General features: G+C 40.5%; 1 long non-coding RNA gene across 1 annotated transcript in view; it reads right to left on the bottom strand.

Annotated features, from left to right (window-relative positions):
• Positions 1-19007, bottom strand: part of LOC112148791 — a 50069-nt gene that overhangs the window by 13515 nt on the left and 17547 nt on the right. The window contains exon 2 of the long non-coding RNA XR_002919695.2: positions 13246-13322. This is a non-coding gene — a long non-coding RNA (uncharacterized LOC112148791). The remainder of the gene's footprint in view (positions 1-13245; positions 13323-19007) is intronic.

Consider the following 19007-nt stretch of genomic DNA (forward strand, 5'->3'; position numbering starts at 1 on the left):
TCAACTGGAAATTGCTCATTTTTGCCACCAGCCTCTAGTGGTCTTTTGAGGTATTGTAGCATTTGGTTCTTACTGTTTGGCTTCAAATGTGGGCACAGACACAGCATCATAGCTCACTTCTAAAATGCAATTGGGAAAACAGCATGTGATATTCTCAGATGGGAACCCATTAGAAGGAACCCTGTTGGAGGTGTCGGATTATAATGTGCAAACTTGTTTGCAACTCATTAAAAAAAGACAGACAAATACAGCTAAAACAAACATTATTGTGACTACGCTAACTACCAACTTGTTAGTAACATAAAAAAACACAGTCTGACACAGCTACATGTTAGCCACGTTAACGTATAACATTTGTAATATTTTTAGTATGCCTTATAGTGCGAAAAATGCAGTAATGTGTTGCATATCGGTGCAAAGTTGATATGAAAAAACTATTTTCTCTTAGTCAGAATCGGCTGATTTATGTTGATCATGTAAACCAGGGATGTCAAACTCATTTTGGCATTCAGGGGTCACATTCAACCCGTCTGATCTCAAGTGGGCCGGACCAGTGACAAAATAGCAGAATCACCTATTGTCAACTTGTCATCTGTAGCTTTGTTTTTGTTTTTTTCTCAGTTAGAAAAAAATCCTCAAACAACCTAGTAGCCTAATTACTCATTATTACGTAGTTTGTTTTAATTATTGATTGTTTATCTCATGTTTCGTTTCTTTTGCTCCCCTAGTGGCAGAATTGCACATTGCGGTCACTTCTTTAAAGAACCATAACTTGGCACAGAAACAGGCATAAAACTTGCTTTTTTTCTCCAGCATCCTTATCATTTTTTCCTCTTAATGACTGGACTGGATTCGAGCACCTAGTGGACCGGATACGGCCCGCGGGTCCTATGTTTGACACCCCTGCTATAAACGGTCAAAGAGTTACGGTATGTCAAAGAGCGTGTTATTTAGTTGTCAGTGGCAACATTTCCTCTGTTCAAGGGTTTAAGAAAATTTTGTTGTTTGGAAAACAAGCTGCTGTCAGATGTATTTTTTCTTGTTCTTGCAGCTCAAATTCAAAAAATAAAAATATGACTTAGTGTTACCATCAATTATCTTAGATAAACTCCTTGTTGACGGAGTTTGGATAGTGTTTATGTGATAAAGCAGTGATGCAAGCTGCTTGTGAATGAGACAACTGTAACTCAGAAATGTTTCATTAAAATGACAACAATCATAATCAAAGGAGTGATTGCAGCAACACTTTTGCTTCAGATGAATGAAGGCTGTGTATGTGTGAAAGGAGTTTACAGTCATCCATGTCTCTTTTTTTAATAGAAAAATCTCCCCCACCTGATTCGCTTCCTTCTAAAATGATCTTCCGATCAGAGTCTAACAGGTTTCAGCTCCAGAGTGTCACACAGAATCACATTTCTCATTAAACGGAGGCCCAACGAGATCGTTTCTGAAGAAACTACAGACGTTTATCGAAGTTTTTGCAAACTTTAAACAGTATGCTGATGACACCTTGCTCGTGCAGCTCAAAAGATTCAACTAAATCTTCTGAGAAGGAAATCTTGCACTCGTTTTCCCTTCTTATTCTCTTCTGGGGTAGCCATGACAGCCTGATTGCTTTTTACTTCCCTTTTTCATTATTCTCAGTCTATTTTCTCTCTGTTTCTCTTACTTTGTGTGTATCTTCTGGGCTTGCCAAAGATGCAAATGACACAAGAAAGTGATAAAAGTTGCATGTTGGCACCACCATAATTAAATATTAAAGATCCTTTTTTTCCTGGAGAAGGGATGCCTGTGGATATTGCTTTCAGATTACCGAGGAAAGACAGAAAGTAACTTACGAGGGGTTTGATTTAGACGCCAGAGCGTTCATAATGGGTTTTTACTCAGAAATTAATATTAAAGATGACTAAAAGCTGCACAAACTCTTGACCATAAACCGTCGATTTAACCATGCAATACGTGTGTTTTTTCTCCTACATTTTAACAAAATTATCACCATTATTTCCCCTCGCAGCTCAGCTGTTACATCATTATTACATACATTATTCTAATGCAAAGTGTGACCCACTTTCTTTGCTCGTATTGTTCCTCAGCTTAGTCCCACCAACCCTATTTACTATTCTGTTTCAATTCAAATTGAGGGTAAAAAAAAGAGAAAAAAAATCATTGTATGCGTGAGCTTCTTTCCCTGCTTGCCTCTTTCTTGCACACGCTCTCCGTATTTATCTGTCAGTGCGTGTTTGCGTCATCTGTGGGCTCGCTGTTGCTTCGCCGCGTCCCAGTAAGTGTGTGTCATGACTGCGTCGCAACATGGGGTATGGGCCTTTCTGCTGTGCTCATCCAAGCACAGTTTTATAAAAAAAAAAGGGTTGAAGAGGAGGAGGAGGAGGAAGACTGGGGTTGTTGCTTTTAATTGAATTGTAAATGCAAGTGGAGGGGGAACGGGGCCGCATCTAGCTGGGACAGACAACAGATGGAAGGCAGGGCCTGCCCTGCAGGGTGAGAGGGGAGATGGGTGGGTGGAGATGGATGGATGGATGGATAGGGGGGAAGGGTAAGGCAAAAAAAGAAAAAAAGGGGGGACCTGGTGCATGAAAATGACCTGGGTCTGTGGCCTCTGTGGAGTGCATGATTTCCTTTCCTGCTCTCCCTCAATCTGTCTTTCCTCACAATTGCTTCCCTCTTTCTGCCCCCTTCAGAAAGCAGGAAAAAAGAAACTAATCAATGATTTTTGAAATTTTTACTTAAGAGATCAAACACCAATCAGAGCGGATATATATATATATATTTTTGTGGCGTCCCCGTGAGCGCTTGTTGCTATTAATAATGTAAGAAACCCATTTGGAAAGTGTTTCTCTGTTATATCTAAATAAGAAATCGCACCAGTCACATGAACACTCGCCGGGTAATATATATGTAGATTTTCTCAAGAAAAAAAAAAAAAATCCACAGGAAGTCGGCCCGCTCTCCCCTCCTCTCCCCCCATTTTTTCTGTCTCCTCCTTGATTTCTTTCAAAGAGGAGAAAATTACCCCAGTCTGCCCTCCTCAGGTGAAGACAGCTCAGGGCTCTGTCACTGCACCCAGCAGACTGGGTCAGACACGTACAGAATCACTAGGTCAATACGGGCTTTACCCCTTGACTAGATTATGGGTATTTGGGTTATTTGTGCATTTAGGATAATGACTGCGCATTGGGTCATTTCATCAAACTCATATTTTAAGTAAATCATTAAACCAAAAGACTTTTTTTTTTTTTTGGTCATATTATCTGTTTGATTATTCTTCCTCCTCGTTTGAAACGGCAGTGACGGATGCTCCACATAACTGTGATGTCACCGCGCTAAATCTCCCCTTACAGCCGGCACACGCGCAGCCTCGTCTACCTGAAGCTGCACGCACACACCGCTGCTCGGTTGCCCATCATTACGCTGCCACCACTGTCTGTGAAAGAGCAAAAACAAAATTGGATTCCACTGCTGCACATGCATTCCTTCTTATGTATTTGCAGATGCCAAATAATGAACCTGGTCGAGGTGTTTATTCTATGGATGATCATTAGTGTTTGGGAGGCGGAGGGGGGAAGCTGTGTCATTGGAATGTCCTCCAGGCAAAATGAGCCTTAAGAGTTCATGCAAATCATTGTGGTATTTTTATGTGAAAAGTATATGATAGTAGAAAATCTGAATTTTGAGGAAAATGTTTCAATTTTTCCATTATGGATTTTTTTATTTAACAAAATAAAAACTTCAGAAAAATATGTGTGGAATTAAAGACACACTCTGAAGAAAATTGTATTTTGTGTGTTTTTAGTATTTTGTGGCAAATGAGAAAAGCAGAATGTTTGGGCCATTATAAATGAAATGATCAAAAAGACGTAGTTCAAAGAGTTTGTTTATAAAAAATCTGAATTCTTCCCCTCCCCCTACAGCTTCTCCCTACCCCTACATTTAGCCCTCCAAACAGAGAGTCATGGAAAAATAGTGTCTTCAAATTTGGACGTCAATCCCACTCGATGATGTCATCAATACTCGCCGGTCAGCTACGTTAGCGTGGTGCTGCTAGTGCTCAGAAATACAAAAAGAATTGTTTTATAACTTTAAAAAGTCATGCTAAAAGAAAAAGTTATTACTCACATTTCTTCCTGCCCCCCTACAGCTTTTCCCTACCGCTAAATTTAGCCCTCCAAACAGAGAGTCATGGAAAAATAGTGTCTTCAAATTTAGATGGCACTCCCACTCGATGGTGTCATCAATAGTTGCCGGTCAGCTACGTTAGCATGGTGCTGCGAGCGCTCGGAAATACATAACATTTGTTTAATAACTTTAAAAAAAGTCATGCTAAAACAAAAAAAGTGCTTCTTCGGGACACCGTGACGGTGGAATACTCTACATCCTTCCAAAATGAGGGTCGCCCCTAAAAAAACTATTTTGGACAACCCTATCACTTCAAATGCCCCTACAACTGGAAAGGTAGAAAGGTAGGGAGAAGCTGGAGGGGGAGGGTAATAATTCAAATTCTGCCTTACTTTAGTTTTAGTTTTTCTATGTTTAAAGAAGCTTGGATTGATGATTTTTTTAAGTATTATTCAAAAGCTACGTTAATAATTGAGGAAGAAAGTTTTTTACTGGAAGGGCAGCCGCCCTCCCCTATAGCCCCACCCCTGAATGGAGGATATAAGTAAGCCAAAAATTGCCTTTCTGACTAATTCTTTCTACAAATCTTTGAGAACCAGGAGCAGATGAAAAATTGTAGTTAGAAAAAGATTGGTTTGTGATGTAGAAAATACAATGCTTCCCTCTCCGCCCCTTTGCGATGCATTCACATGTAGACGATTAAATCTATGTATTTCTTCATTTTTCCCTTCATCTGGCTTAAAACTGTACACCTGGATAGCTCCAATAACGCTCGCCATTTTTATTGCACTGGCAATATAGATTGGGGGTGTGAACAGTGTAAACAGAGAGCTCTCAGCGACAGGCTGGGGAAGTGGGGGCGGTGTTGCTCTGCCGACAAATTTCTAATGAACTCCTTACGCTCTGCAGAACCTATGTCCCAGAAAACAATTGTTTTTTTTTAAATGTATCCAAAAAACAGCATAATTTCAATTAAAAGACTACTGGGAACGCCTTTAAAGTAGATCAAAAGGTGATGGGAGTGGCTCTTTAAGAGAATGCGTTCGCCAAATGTTGCTGATCATTACCAGCTAATAAATGTATGATGGGATGATGTGAAACATTTATAAAAGATTGGAATGTTGTCAGTTTGCAAAGCCGGAGCCATTCAGATTTGCAACCCCGACAGCTGAAATGAAAAATAGAAGAAAGTGGAAATATTGCACTTCCTGCAAAATGCTTGTGTGAACGCTGACAGCTGGAGCTGGGGCGCTGGAGTGCTGAAGTATGCTTGAACGCTAAAGGACATTCTGAAAGCTGAAATAAAGTGATAGAAGGCGGGAGTAACTTGCTTAACACTAAATTACATAAAGTTTAAATGATTCAAATGGATGTTAATTGATGGAATTAAAGGGAAAAAAAGAAAAGAACTGAAAAATGTTATTGGAAAAAAAATATATAATGATTGGAAGTATACAAATGCATAAATAACTGCTGAAACTGTTTATATTAAACCCAAATTGGTAGGATAAAACTTCGTGTCCTGATAACAGTTTTATCACGAGTTAATACAATAGTGGTATCACCATTTTAGGATCTCAAGCTTTGGAACTTAATTAGACATTAAATTACTATCTGACAGTTGATTAATGAAGCTTGAAATGCTGTTCTGTGTCGTCATGTCTGCATTTTACTCAGACTTCCTTTCCTCTGTGGAAAAATTAAAAACATGCCAAAAAAGTTACCCAGGAATCAGTGGAGGGTCTGGTCCATTAACATTCACAACATAGTAAAGGACAAAACTGGGATTATACAGATCCAGTCAAGGGGCAGAAACTGTTTCTAAACTTCAGTTTTCTACACAGAGAAAAATCTACTGGTGGGAAAACATGTAATAGAATTACCAGATGTTTTGAATGTAGACAGCTAATGGATTAGTCACAACTGCCCTAATGGGTGGATATGAGGGTCTGAAGGTGGCCAGCACAAAAATATCAAGGTTGTAGACAGCGTGGTGAGCGAAAAGTCACTGAGGTGATCGACGAGCTCCTTGATGGCAGAACTCCGGGATAGGACGAGGTCCACCCTGAATGTTTCAAGTCTCTGGATGCTGTTTGAGTGTCTTGGCTGACACATCTCTGCAGCATACCACGGTAGTCAGGAACCGTACCACTGGACTGGCAAACAGGATTTCCCTTTTCAAGAAAGGTGACTGGAGGGTGTGTTCCAACTACCGGGTAATTACAGCCCTCAACCTCCATGGGAAAATCAATGTGAGGGTACTGGAGAGGAAAGTCCATCTGATGGTCAAACCTCAGATCCAGGAACAACAGTTCGGTTTGTGACCTGGTTGTGGAACAGTGGACCAGTTCTACAATCTCAATAGGGTGCTGGAGGGTCATGGGAGTTCACCCATCCAGTCCATATGTGTTATGTGGATTTGTAAAAGACTGCATCATTGTATGGTTCTGTGGAGGGTGTTCTGGGCGTATAGGGTTAGGGAGCCTTACTGAGGGCTGTCCGGTCTTTGTATGATCAAAGCAGGAGCTTGCTTCGCATAATCGGCAGTAAGTCAGACCTGTTCCCGGTGCATTGGAATTACGATAAATACAGAGTTACGGTAGTCAAAAGAATATAACACTGAAGCTAAAGCTCTTGGAGATACTGCATTAACCCTTTCATACCAGGGATGTTGCTGGTGACACCTAAATAATATGCACTTTTTGAACTACCATACCTCTTTGGCATGTATGCAATTAATGTAATTCTATCAGATTTAGTCAATTGCACAAAACGAGTCATGACCTGCTGGAGTTAAGTTGATCAGGTAAATAGTCAAAGAGTTACAGTAGCTCGAAGAATGTTAGAGTGAATCTAATGTTTCAATGTTACAGGGTTAAACGTTGACTCAGCACAATATCAAAAAACTGCTGTAGAAACTGGTAACACAGAAGTGAACCAATTGGACTAAATATCTATTCAATCAAAATATTTTCATATATCTAAAAATGTAAAAATTATATGTCTCATAAATCCAAATCAAGTTGGGAAAAGAGCAGTATCTGGTGAATATAGCTTTAATGCTAGTCAGTGTGTTTGCATTTCATTCAGTTCTTTTTTTTTCATCCGTTAGCCATCCATTAACTCGTGCTTATCTTTACTTGGGTTGTGGGGGCAGCAACCTAAGCTGAGTGGCCTAGACTTCACTCTCCCCAGGCTACAATGGGAAAAAAGCACAGCATTCCCAGGCCAGTCGTGAGATAAAATCTCCCCTTCATGTTTGGGTCTGCAGCGGGGCCTCCTCCTGGTTGGGGCATATATGCAAGTTTCTTGGTCCACGAGTCATGCTGACCAGATGTTCCGTTTATGTGGAGTTAAATGTATTACACCTTAAAAAAGGGGGTTTACGGTTGTCTTTCTGCACGTCTCATGCCACTCCAATGATTATGAATCTTTCAGAGTTAAGTCATGATGCAGGCTGAGGCCTTCATGTGCTCTCATATGACAGGATGAAAAACAATCTGTGTGTTTTTTTTTTCCTCAGACGAGTCCGGAGAGGAGGAGAAGGAAGGGGGGAAAATAGCTTTCAATGATCGGGCAGCTGTTAAAGCTCGTCGACCTTGGATGTCAGCCTAAGTGTAATTATTTTTCACGCATGCCATGCTGACCATCCACACACCGCTCGGATTGTATTTATCAGACCCTCGATGAAGGTAGGATGTCGGCACACGTTCACAAAGACAAACTTTATCAAGTGTGACTTGATTCTTGTTGGACGTGAAGGAAAGAAGAAAAAAATCCCACTCAATGAGAACCTCCTGGGACGCACATTTTGGTCCAGATTTGATTTGGCTCGGAGTCAGACTGGCATTGATTAATTGGAATCTCCAGCACGGGGAATAACTCCCATAATTCCTTTCGTCACTTGACTTGCTGGCTGCCAATTTGATCGCATCCATTCTCCTCCAGACAGTGTCGCTCCGCGTCCGACTGAGCCTCAGATGTCTCATAAGCCGCCGTGATTCAACATGGAGCGTTATCAAATGTCTGTTAAAGAGATGGGGGAAACATTAAAAAAATGGAGGAGGGGGGCATGCAATTAAAATGGAAAGGAGCAGGTCATGTTGGGTGAAACCGAAAGGAAAAAAAAAAAGAAGGTCTCAGAGGACGACAGGCGGTTTGAACCCCTCCTCCCTCTGCTCTCCCCCCGTTCACTCTCCTGTCACCCTCAACAGAGGACTGACATTCATTCGAGGACACCCCTCGCTGGCGGTTAAAAGAAGTGGAATTAATGTGTGACTTGAAGAGAGAGTGAAGCAAAGGGGCAGAGGGTAGGCGGGGTGGGGCCGGTTGGTGGTAGAGAGTGACTGACACAGTTTTTGATGGAGTGCAGACGCTCTCTTTCCTCCTCTTCCTCCGTCTCCTGCCTGCTCGCCAGGGTCGTCACCCCCCACCACCACCGCCGCCACAGCACCAACCTACCTTCCTCCCAACCCCTCTGGCCTTATTGTTTTACATCTCTTCATTCAGGCTTTTATGGCTGCTTCGCCCTCGTGGAAACCCATCTCGCCGCCGGATGATGGGTTCCTCCCCCAGTTATCGCGGCTATTTATTATTAGCGTCGATCCACATCACATTCCTCTGACTTTGGGAAGATGGTTTTCACATTGGACCGCTTTAACCGTCTCGCCTATCACAAATCCAATGCGGGGCGTGCGCAAAGTGACACGGCCAGAGAGGAAACCTTCCATCCTCCTGTTACAGCAGATTTACAAGGCGCTAAAAGTTCAATTCCTCATGGTGGAAGGGTCTGACACATTGGGTGAAGTCGAAGGTGTATATGCAGTATTGGCATCATTTGGAGTTTTTGTATGACTCGTCACATCCATCCATTTGTCTTCTAAACACACTTATTAGTTTTTGAGGTCACAGGGTTGCTGGAGCCTATCCCAGCTGCTTTTGCGTGAAGTGGGGTACAACCACACACATTCACATGCATGGTGTGTTCCCAAACGCTGATTCTTGTACACGCCAAGTGCCAAAAGCTCATTTCTTGAACACGCATACTTGCATGCATATTCTTGAATGCGTCAAACACTGATTCTTGAACACCCCAAATGCTATTTCTTGAAAGCGCCAAATGCTAATTTCTTGAACGCATATTCTTAAATGCGCCAAATGTAGATTCTTAAATGTGTCAAATGCTGACTCATGAATGCTCATACTTGAACGCATATTGTTGAACACGCCAAACGTTGATTCTTGAATGCGTCGAACGCTGATTCTTGAACACGGCAAATGCTAATTCTTGAAAGTGCCAAACACAATTTTCTTGAACAGATATTCTTGAACACGCCAAACGTTGATTCTTGAATGCTCATACTTGAGCGCGTATTCTTGAACACATCAAATGCTAATTCTTGAAAGCGCCAAATGCTAATTTCTTGAACGTGTATACCTCGGCGCATATTCTTGAACGCGTCAAAAACTGATTCTTAATGCACCAAATGCTAGTTCTGGAATGAATATTTTTAAAAGCATCAAACATAGATTCTTTAATGCGTCAAATGCGGATTCTTGAATCCGCATACTTGAACGCATATTCTTGAACGAGCCAAACGCTGATTCTTGAACGAGCCAAACGCTGATTCTTGAACGCAGCAAATGCTAATTCTGGAATACCTATTTTTAAAAGCATCAAATGTAGATTCTTGAATGGGTTTAGCCTGAGGTTTGCACTGGACAGGGGGGCTTTTTCTACTGTTTACTGTTTAAAATCTACAGTTAGAAGAGGCTTGGTGCACAATCTTGAAGCAGTACAAATCTTGCTCCAGGCTTTTTTTTTTCAAAGCTCCATACTGTCACATGAAAGACTTAGTGTCTTATAAACCCAGCCAGGTCTAAACTGCAATTATTCATTTCTCCTTCTCGTGATTTCCAAACAATTTGCTCGTCTGTGAATTTTAGTGGACACCATCCATACATAACTACCAAATCAAAGTTTGATTGGTCAATGCTTGACCGGGTTTGACTTTCAATACCGTAGAAACTTGTGTAGTTACATGTGAACACTGGAGTTTTGAACGCAGAAGCCCAAAACACACATTTACACTGATGTTAAGTGGTCACTTGAATGCGCATGTCAAGGGCGGAGAGAAGGTAACCTTAGGTAAAATGTAAAGACAATTTATTGCATAGTCGGATGTTATTTTAATTTTTTGAAAACTAATTAAATTCTTTGTTTGAGATAATGATCAATGACTCAAAGTCCCACTCCAATCATCTTGTGATCTTGTACAAACATCTCCAGTGGTTTTTTAAATATGTAAATAAACTGTTTTTAGCCAAAAGAAAAAAATGTAATTTTTCAAGGACATAGTTTCTGCAGAGCGGCAGTAGTTGTTTAAAAATTCACCTCTGAGTTGTGGGTGGAGCAACCCCGCCCCCACTTCACGTCACCCATCTGCTCTTGCACTAGCTTTCAGTCCCTCACAGTCTGAAGTCAACATTACCGGTCCAACCAAAATGGCGAGCAATATTAAAGCTATCCAGCCGTACAGTTCTGAGCCAGATGCCAGGTTCTACGCATCAGAATGGAGCTTGTGGCTAAATTGAATTACCTACGTCACAAATAAGCTCTTTTTTAAATTGCATTTTTTTTGCCCCTGATTCACAACAATTTTAATAAAGAAATACTCAAAAATTCTTAGAATTTTTTTTTTTTATACATGTCCTCCATCATGAGAAAAATTCCCCAAGAATATGTTAAAAACACATTTTTTATTGGAATAGATCTTTAAAATGGACTTCTGGAAACTAGGGGAGTTGGAGGTGATCAAGCTGCTCTCAGGTTCTTGAAGTCAGGGGGAGAAACACACAAACATGTTCATCTAACTCATTTCCATTATATTCTTCCAAACAATCACTACTTTTCACATTGATATACAAAAATCAAACTCATCATAAAAAATGAGATCAGATCTTCACCTCTTTCTTTAGCTTCCCAAAAAACTATTAGGCAGAGTAAGACAGGGAAAAAGAAAAAAAAAACTGTTGGCGCTGCACCTCTGTGAGTCATGTAGTAAGGGGAACATGTTTTAGCACTTAACCTCCACAACAGGAGCAGCTGTGGGGCCCAGAGGGACTGCGCATTCAACAGAGGAAGGCTGACAGGATGCCTAATTAACTAGGCTGCTTGATGATACAAAAGCATCTTTTGAATCGGCCAATACTTTCTGGATGAGGGGCTGCTGCGCTGGAGAGGGAGGGGTCGGCAGGCCAGCAGCATTCGTGCCAAGACGCACGCTATATTTCTTTGCCGGAAAATGGAAAGTCGGAGTGGTTTATCCAAAAAAAATGAGGCATCCTTTTATAACGAAGATGAGTTTTATTTTTATTAAATATTCATATATAACACACACATATATATATATATTTTTTCTTCATGTTTATTGTCTGAAATTTTATAAAGTCTTAGCTCAAATATCACAAAAGTGTAATTTGTGTGTACAGAACACATCAACAGTAAGATAAGAAGAACTGTAAAGAGTTTTAAGGCTGCAGTATTACTTCATGTAAATAAAGATGCTGGCATACAGCCATAAGAAACCTTGTGTTTATGCGCTTTAGAGAGCAACTAAATCAACTTTTTTTGTGTTGTTCACCTCTATAAATTGGGCTTTTATTTTTGACAATTTAAGATAAACTTTAATTCCTGAAATTATAGTCTAAAACCGTCTGTGCTGCCCCCTACAGTTTGAAATGATGTAAAGCAGTTGAAATTTATGATTGGTCAACTGGTGTATTTCCCACGTCATTTCAGAAGTTTCACGTTACCATTATCTGCAGCTCCAGTATAAAGCCCCGCCCATCTTTGATTCAGTCAGTCAGTCGTTGTCATGTTAGCTTTAGGGTGGTTTGTAGGTGTTTTGCCTTCGTTTGTCAAAACTCTACTGGCTTGTACATCTTTCCAGTGGACTTGGAAATTAGAGAACGGAGGTTGAGTGTTATTTCCATTGAATCCAACAAACTCTGTCCTGGTGATGAGATTTGTAATAAACGTTTTATTCGGGATTTTTTAGCTTAATACGTTACCCTTCATTAGCTTATGATGCTAACATCATTTTGCCACTCAGACACAGGTCCTCTTTGGTCTGGACAGGGAATTTCTGTGGTAGAATTGGCATCTATATTAGTCTACATATTGAAAAGTGATTACTAACCTCACTGTCAATCACAGATCCAAACCACACCTCCCCCACTTACCCCCCCACCACCACCCTTTTTTTTTGTATTTTTCAAATCTGGACTAAGAGTGGAGTCCGCCACCAACTGTCCCGTTGAGTTACCCTTTAAATAAACGTATACCAAGGTCTGGGTGAATACTTGATTTTGATTGGCTGCGGTGTGTGGGTGCACAACATATGTCTAAGATGCATGTCTTTAAAAAAAAAATCCAATCACATAGCCCATATGTTTTATATCACTGCAACAGCTTCTTTAAAACAAATTTTTGCTTTGTCTTCTGGACAAAAACAAGCGGTAAGAGGGGAATTTCCTCTCTGAATTGAGGCTTTATTTAACCTATTGTGACAATCAGCATACATATTACTTTCTTTTGCTTGATTTTTAGCTCAAAAGATTCCCCAAAACATATTGTTAATGTTTTTATTCCTTTTTTTCGCTATAATAGAATGTTTTTTTTTACTGAAACACACTCAAAGGGATCAAGAAAGATCAGTTGAATGGGACAGAGCAATCCCAGCATGCAGTGCAGAGCCTCAACAGGAAAACTGCTTCCTGTGCAACAAGGCAGAAGGCTTTAAGGACGATGTTCTATGGACACATGTGAGCAAAATAAAAAATGAATAAGCAAATAAACAGCCCAAACAAAAGTCAGCTTATTTCTAGAAGTAAAGACAATTTTTTTTCCTGCTGAAATCAGCCTGAGCTACACGTCCTCTGGGATGTTTTTACCAGAACGTGTTTTCATTTATTTATTTGACAAGATATACTTTAGTGAGTTGAGGTTATCAGGGAATGTAGTTTAGTTTCGGTGGATTTGCTGAATGTGAGGTTGCACAGAGCAGACTTTACTTGAGTAGAAACCACAGGTAGGCCAGCACTCATTACCGATCGATCCCGCCGTCTCCCGTGTCAAGCACTCTGCGGGCCTGATTGAAGTCTTCTCACTCGTCTTCGAGAAACTGCTGCAAAAAAATAAATAAAAACCAGGTAAAATAAAATATGGGCCCCTTATTGATTTCAAAGTGTCAAAACCTAAATCTTAAGAGGAGCGGAGCGCACTCCAAAAGGCTTCAAGATGGGCTTAATGGCTGCCAAAGAAAAGCTGTTGGGAAAGTTTTTCACCCAGTTTATTCTTGCTGTAATGACTTCCCTTTGTCTCACTCGTCAGCATGGATTTTCCGAGGCAGGAGCTAGGTGAAGCATATCACCCAGCCATAACGAGGCAGAAACTGTCAGTTAGGCTACCATCCTGCCTGCTTCGTTGAGGATTAGGTCGGTTGGGGAATTTTGTGAATTAATCCCGAGCGTCAGACATCACACTGGAGCCCGGCGAAGGATTAGCATTAGCTTTTGTTTGATTCATTGTGAATTAACCGACATAATCCACCTGGTGTCAGACACAATAAAAACACACCAGCTGACACAGAAACAGGATTAGGTTTAGCTGGGGGGGAACAGCCGGCTGGACTGCCATCAGTTAGTCAACGCGGAATTTAGTTCAATCGAATTAAATCAATCCTTATTAGAAAATAATAAAATTGAAACCTTACATAACAAACTAACTTCTAAAGACGTTTTCGTGAGGCAAAGTTCTAAGTTTCCCTTTCCGATTCCGCCGTTGACTAATAGATTGGTTGCCTGGCAGTCGCTGTGTCATCATTCCACCGCTCAGGATCAGATCCTGCCGCAGACACGCTGCGAGCACCTGCTGGGTTCCCTGCCCGCCTCAGTCTCTCCACCCCTCCTCCGCCGCCTTTCGTCTGAAACTGTCACTGCCTCTTCTTTTATCTGCATCTATTCCCACCCCCACCTGCACACACACACACAAATGCACACCGCCCGTCCCTTCTGTTGTGCCACTCCTCCATCTCGCTGCCTCTGCTTCCTGCCATCTCCTCTCTCCTCCGTCACAGGTGGGACTGGAAAAAAAAGTGGGGCTTAGCACTCCCTCTGGTGCTGGTCTCCCTTCCCCACATTAATGTGGTAAATTGTTTGTGCAAGATGAGGTAAGAGCTGCAACGACTCGTGTCAGCTCAAAGTTTTTACATACAAACTTTGGTGTTTTGAACATGTTTTTTGTGATGATAGAGGACATATAAAAAGAAAATTAGAGTCCATATGACAATTGTTTGTATTAAAAAAATCCTAGTAGTGTTTTAATTATGATAAACCAAAATCCCACGACCTAAATGTCTTAAAAAGCCATTTTTTATGTTGATCTATAGCCTCTGTTTTCAAATCTCCTCTGAGGGGGCGTGGCTTTAGGAGCTGAGCAGCCCCGCCCGCCCCCGATTATGATAGCTCTGTGTCTCACTAGTGTAAATCTTCACCACTGCTGCACAAAAAAGGCAAGTAATATTGGTAATGTCCAGCCGTATTGTTCTGATCGGATGTCAGCTCGGATGAGGAAGTGAAGATCTTCATGGATAGAACTTCCTCCAAACTTCCTCCTGATTCTTTCTCCTTCTAGTTCACCAAAGACTCTTAGCAAATTATCAAATGTTTATTGACATTGCCGTGACCAATACATTCAATCTATTGGTTCTTAGAGCAGAGTCTTTGGGAAAATAATGAAAGCTAACATCAAAATGCTCTTTCATTGATTTACAATCCTTTACAACTGCGGTCAAATGAGCCGCCGTTCACATTTCCGTGGTCACATCAAGAAACTCTGTGGAGTCTGGTGGAGATTCTCCAGCGTTTTTAGTCCTGCTACCGTAAGTATTGTCTGAATTGTATGAATCACACATTTGACTGTGGAATGCTGTCCAGGCCGCTCAGCTCTTAAAAGGGAAAGGTAGAAGGGATCAAAAGCAAGTGAACAAGGATATTCTTTTGGCTTTTTTTGCCCACCCTAACCAAGTCCACATGAATACTGCAACACAAAAGTGTTGCAAGATGAGTTTACAAAAGCTGAACTTTTAAAAAGTCTAAGAAAACATGAATATATATGATTAATGTAAACATTCCTAGGATAGCACAAGGGTTAATGACATTGTGTTCAGCATCCTGATTATCTGTGGACCAGTCTCCTCCATGCCATATATGGAGTGTATATGAGAACTGGACTGGGTGAAAGTGATGTCATCTATAGAAAAATGACTCACTTCCGACTCCAACCAAAGAAAGACAATTCAGTCGGCATTTTTCCGCAACATGGACGTTGCCAGGTTGGAACATTAGAAAGCAACAATTGGTCCGTGTAAGTCTGAGACATCGTGTCTATGGCAACCACTTTCACCAATCAGGAGTGAGCTTGTTGGAGGTCCTACATCTTGGTAGAATCTGTCAAATGTTATGAATATTTAACATAAAACCACATACTTTTGTTGAGGTATCTGATTGGCCAGTTTATAACTTCTTACTATACATAGAAACATGTATATATCTTTCTTTGTTAAAAGTACAGTATTATTCATTCAGTTACTATTTATTCAAGTTCTAAGTCACAAACTTAAAACTACATAGGTATATATTTTTTACTTGTATACCAACATTATGTTTTTGAGGAATTGTGGAAAATCTCAGTGTGTTTGCTGGAACATGTGTGGAATAAAAGCCTTCTATTTCCATCCTAACCCAGTCCACTCTCTCCTTACCTATATGTCAAGCTCACATTGCCAGGAAAAGATTGATACTTATTGCTTGTTCAACCATCATCATGTTTAGACAACCCCAATATATTAAAGCAGGATCCAATGCTGTGTGCGTGGAATACGGTCATACATGGTATAGACAGAAAGTGAGAGCATCAGTCAAAACGGGGAAGTGAAGGATGAGCGCCTGTCATCTTGTGTCTGGTATTGAGAAACTGCCACAGGTTTCTATATTGATTATATTTGCTTACTTCTTGCTTGTTTATGTACAAAAGTCGAGCAAAGAAGAGAGTCTGACCTTATCCTCTAGTTCATTCAATTAATAGTCCTGTAAGCTGAAAAGAAGCTCAAATTTTAGGATGCATTTGCATTTTGTTTACACCAATCATGGTTTTCCTTGGACAATTCATTTATACCCCAAACCCAAATCAGGGATACAGTCCTACATTCTGTCTTTACTCCATAACATTGGCGATACCAATCAGTATTGGATCGATACCCATACCATAAACTGCATCTGCATTAATATTTTTCCAACTTCTCTTTCCATTCTTCTACCCTTCTTTCCCCATTTCTACTATTTCACTCTCCGTTTCTCTTCTGTCTCATCCAAAATGTATTTAATGCAAATATCATCAAAACAAAGTTTTACCTCAAATACAGAAGCAGTTTATACAAGTATACTCCTCGTGTATCTGAAACTACACACCCCTTTTGTAACATTAAAATCTGTCCGATTTAAGAGGCCATCTGCTCTCATCTGTTTGCTCAGTTTCTAGATCAGACAATTTGAGTAAACAAACAATAATAATGATTAAGTAAAAGAACAAATGGCTTGTCGTTTTATCTTATTAACAGATATGCATGTGTTGTGACTGCTCAACCTTTCCGGGAGTTTGGTTATTTCAAGAGTGCAATGTGAAAGAAGACTAAGCTAAATGAAGGGCTAGATGCTTTCAACACCTTTAACCAATTACAGTGTAAACGTTATATTCAGAAACATAAGTGTGTTTTTTTTTATTTATATACCTTGCACTGTCTGGAGGTAGCCAAGTCTTTCTGCTGTCTCAAATGAAAAGATGTCCTTCACAGTTCCAGACTACTTTCAGCTTTATGACTGATATGAGATGAAAGGAAAACAAAATGTTTGAAAATCTCTGTTCAAAGACCAATGGATCAAAAGGATGTACTCATAAAAGGAGTCTAGCAATTAAAAGAAGACATTTTTCTATGCAGATCTTAAAACTTTGAAAGAGGTGGACTCACTGACTGGCCATCTCTGCATTTCAGGAGGGTTTGATAATGTCAACTGTCACATCGTTTCTGACCTGTCCTGTGGGTCCTGTGGAAGCAAAGGGAGCCCGGTTGCCAGAGGCTTTCAAGGCTGGTGAAACTAAACGTCTCTGTGGATTTTTTCATTTTTTTTCTTCCTCGTAAGTAAAACAGCTAACATTCAACACCTCCCCATCACATTTTGCGCAGACAACCTCCCATTACCATACGATTCAAATCTAACACCGTCTTTCATTCATCGTGAAAGGGCACCCAGGAACGTATAATTATTTTCTCTCCCCTCCCACCCCCACCCCAAGATCAAAGCCAAAAACAGGAGTGATTACAAGGACTCAGGCTGTCTTTGAAGACACTCTTCGATTCCTTTCTTTTCTTTTGGTTACTGTATAAACAGAGATGAGAGGCACCATCGCTTAGCTTCTCCTCAGCAGGTACACACTTGCAGAGGAGAAGCGTTGGGGGGGCAGGAGTGTTTCAGCCTGAACCAGCATCTTTCTCTCGGTCCAGAACTCTTTCTTCGAATCTGCTTCCACCTCAGAGATCCTTACGAAGGAGATGTTAGCTGCTGCTTTGTAAAAGGGTGGTAAAGTTTTAAGTTAAGAACACACCAGGCCTGTGACGTGCACTCAAGAATGCACTTCCAGGTGGATTCATGAGCCCATTGGAGAGGCTTTTTCTTCATTTTTTTTTCAACTGTTTACTAGCACAAGTCCGCTACCCACAGTTGAAAGAAGCTTGCCACTAATCCTTCGTTTCCACTGGGCAGAACAGACCTGAGCAGTCCCTTCTTGGTTTGTTCAGAATGGTCCGGGCAATTCAAGAGAACGTTAGACCATCAAAGCACATGTGGGATGTAGACCAATGACATAGCTGCGTGTCAAAATAGTGCAACAAGAGCAAAAGAGAAGCTGCATCAGCTGACTCAGAAACTGACGGAAAATTAAAAAGATAACCGAGGAATAAAATTATAATCTGGAGCAGGTGTTTATTATGGATGCTACTGTCTATAGCAGGGGGGGTCAAACTCAATCGCACATGGGGCCAAAATTCAAAACACACCTTAAGTCGCGGGCCGAACAGGATAAACTTTTTTTTAACATAACTATAAACTAAATATATAGCCTTACCTGCAATAATGCTAGTGTGAATGCTGTAAGCTAAATTTGTCCGCTGAAGATGCTAGAGCTGATAGCTGAAGATTGATAGCTAAAAATGCTGAAGCTAACAGCTGAAAACGATGAAGCTGATAGCCAGCTAAAATATTAGCTAAATGAAAAATTGGTCTGAAAAAATACAATAAAACTTAGGTTACCCAAAACAGCTAACATAGCTAGAAAAAAAATGCTAAACTTCAAAATAGACTAAAAAACTGAAAATAGCCTAAATTAACCAAAACAGCTAGCAATTAGCTGAAATTTTAGCTAAACTCCAAAATAACCTTAAAAAAAATCAGATTTTATTTAATTAACGAATTTGCAACTCTGTATCCAGGGACTACTGAAGACTCTTTACCTGGGACGGGATTTACTCTTTCCATGCAAAAAAGCAGTTACAAAAAAAAAAAGAAAAAAAAATTGTACATGGTGGACCCCCTGAAAGGATGACTGGGTGAAGACCATAAGGACCATTTCCTAAATGGAAAAATTGACTTTTTTAACTAAAATTAAAGTTGTACGTTTTCATAAAAAAAATTGGAGTTTGAACGCAGATGCTGAAAACAGACTTTTACATAGACTTTTCATTGGAAGTGGCCGCTTG

The sequence above is a fragment of the Oryzias melastigma genome, linkage group LG22 (assembly GCF_002922805.2).
Source record: "Oryzias melastigma strain HK-1 linkage group LG22, ASM292280v2, whole genome shotgun sequence".
Taxonomy (NCBI): Eukaryota; Metazoa; Chordata; class Actinopteri; order Beloniformes; family Adrianichthyidae; genus Oryzias; species Oryzias melastigma.